Source organism: Nematolebias whitei, chromosome 8 (assembly GCF_014905685.2).
Source record: "Nematolebias whitei isolate Nwh7 chromosome 8, NemWhi1, whole genome shotgun sequence".
NCBI lineage: Eukaryota > Metazoa > Chordata > Actinopteri > Cyprinodontiformes > Rivulidae > Nematolebias > Nematolebias whitei.
The window spans coordinates 4081926-4085200 of record NC_056505.1 but is presented as its reverse complement, the minus strand read 5'-3'; positions in this window follow the sequence as shown (position 1 = coordinate 4085200).

Here is a 3275-nt window from a genome sequence, read left to right as displayed (position 1 = left end):
TGTACCTGAGTGTGCTGCCATGTTTGTAGTCCTCTCTGCAGTCTGTAGGGTGAACACCAGATGGAAGCAGTGCTCAGCTGTTGCTTCATGCAGCTCCAGATTTTCCTGCAGATCATCTGTGGCGTGATGTCGGTAAGATTGAGTTCTGCAGCTCATTTTTCCATATTCTAACTTGGTCAGTCTGATGATAGCATTGTGGAGTTTCAGATGTGTGCCATGCAAATTACGCACACGTTTAGCACAGCTGTATTTGCATCCTTCTGACATCAGAAATCAGTTTTGTTTTCATTATGAAAAAGTAAAGCAGTTTTTTTTCTGTGCATTTGTTTGTTTAACCTCAGCGGGAATAGATTTGTGTTGTTTTATAATTTGTCTGAATTTACATTAAGTGTATCTTATCCAAATAAATAAAACAACAATTACAGCAAAACAGAAATATTTATTCAAATCTTTTTTTAGCCTTTAGTCCTAAATATTTTTATACGCTCTGGGTGTATTTGTAATCCCTCGTTTATCTCTTTGTTTGCAGACTTTAAATGCTCTGTGTAGTGGGGGTTAGTAGTGGAATATTTGCTGCATCCTGTTCAAACCTAACAGCCTTCTGTGTTGGGACACTAATGACTTTAGTCTATCATCATTTGAATGAACTCTGTAAACAAAGCTTCAATTAAACTTCCCCTCCTGAACAATTCTCTCCTTTCTTGGTTTCTAAAAGCATGTCCAAGGCTTTCTGCATGGAAATGTGGCATCACTAAACAAATGTAATCAGGTGTGTGGTTGAAACCGCGGGTCCCTTGAGCATCACCGAGCCAGGAAAAGGTTTGTCCGCAGTGATTTGTGAGTGAAAGGACGAGTGGTTGTGGCTTCCACTCACCTTGAAACGCTCCGTAAAAAGCTTCGGTGGAGTCAAAGGCAGAACATTTTATTCAAAGTCTGCAGGTTTTTAAACAGACGAGCCGAACAAAAGAACATCCATTCACAGACACAAAGAAGAAGGGCTGATGAATCGGTTTGACTTCATCTGATCTGTTTTCTCTCTTTACATAAAAAACATATTAAAGCATTTATGTATTTCATTATTTCACCTATTGAACACTTGTGATTGTAAAATAATATATACAGTCATATTTGTTTCAACATTTTTAACATTAAACTGTGTTTGGTGGAGCATGTTGTTGGAAAAACCTCCAAAGGGAGGCCTCCAGGAGGTCCCCTGATCAGAAGAACCTGACTCCTTATGATGCAGAGGAAGAGCAGCTCTACTCCGAGCTCCCCCCGGGTGACAGAGCTCCTCACCCTTTCTCTAAGGCTGAGCCTGCTTGGATCCAGGATCTGGTTCTGTTGGTCCTGATCCTGCCCTTATGACCACAGGTAAATCCAGACCTTTGCCTTTAGACTAAACACTTTATTCACCACGACCGATCGGTGCAACGCCCTCATTACTGAGGATGAGTCATTGATATCCACTCTATCCCACCATCAATGAGGAACAAAACACCCAGATATCTGAACCCCTCCACCTGAGTCAGAGACTCCCCCCTGACCCAGTTCCACCTGTCAGACCGAACCAGAAACCTCAGTGGAAAAACATCAACTGCATCACAACAGTTAGTTGTTTTTTAAATTATTATTTTTATTTTATTTATTTTTGGAGTTGAAAATTATTCAATTCATTCAGCTGAAATCCTTCCGTTCTCAGTCCTCTCCCGTCTCCACGGGTGTGTCTCAAGGCTCTGTCCTCGGAACCCTCCTCTTCATCATTTACCTCCTTCCTCTAAGTCACATCTTCTGCAAATTTGGTGTCCATTTCCACTGTTATGCTGATGACACACAGCTCTGCTTGTCAACCAAACCAAACTCCATCCTCATCGACTGTCTCCGTGAGCTCATTCACTGGTTTTCTAACAATTTCCTTCAACTAAACAGTGACAAAACAGACATCATCCTTGTCGGTAACAAAAACTCTGTTTCAAAATAACATCTGCTCTGTTCATGACTACTCTGAAAACACATCTATTTAGACAACCTTATCCTTCTTAACTTTGTTTTATGTGTTTTATATTATTTATGTATTTTATATTTCAGTTTATTCCTGTTGGTCTTGTACTGTTTGTTGTAACACAATCTTATCTGATATGTTTCTTGCTGTAAAGTGTCCTTGGGTGTCCTAAAAGGCGCTTTTTAAATAAAATTATTATTATCATTTAGTTATTTTTTTACATCTTTTTTTGTTTGTTTTATGTTTTTTTACTAAATGTATCTTTGCATTTTTATTACTTATTGTTTCCTTTAATATTTAACTTTGACCAACAGCAGCTTAGTTTAGATCTAAAAATAAACTTGACATGGCTTTGTATTGGAATGCATTTTGTAGGTAATTTCACCAAATATTGTTCTAATCAAATATAAAAAAAAAAAAACTTTTTTATAGTTTTATATAGTGTCTTTTGGATAAATATTATTTTGATCATATATCCTTTTAAACAATGAATTATTTTTAAAGACCTAAAATAGGTAAGGTTTAAAAAATCATCCCATCCATCAGCGTCCTGATGCATGTCTGAGAAAGTCCTGACACTCCTTAGTGACTTCACCACTTATGAACCTCTGAAAAGAGATCCAGGAAGTGGTTACAAGAAGAAGTTGATAGATTGCCTGAAACATCTGGAGCATGACAAGGCTGTTGACTATATTCTGTACCACAGACTGTACCCAGGGGAGGCCACACCTAGTCTGTATGGTTTACCTAAAATCCACAAACAAGGTGTACCTTTAAGACCTATTGTTAGCATGATTAACTCTGTCACTTACACTGTTTCCAAATATCTGGCGTGTGTACTCATCCCTTTAGTTGGCAGCTCAGAACACCACATACAGAACACCATGGACTTTGTGGATAAGGTGAGGGATGTCATCATGGAGACTGATGAAACAATGGTCTCTTTTGATGTCACATCACTCTTTACATGCATTCCTGTTGATGATGCAGTAGAGGTGGTCAGTTTAAGATTAAAATCAGACACCACTCTGAGCAGCAGGACCACGCTTTCCACAGAACAACTATGTCAACTCTTGAAACTGTGCCTGCAGTCAACCTACTTCACATATGGGGAGCAATATTATAGGCAGAAACATGGGTGTGCTATGGGGTCTCCAGTTTCTCCTATTGTTGCCAACCTGTACATGGAGGAGGTAGAAAAGAGAGCCTTGACGTCCTTTTCAGGGACACCACCAAGTCATTGGTTCAGGTATGTTGACGACACCTGGGTTAAAAT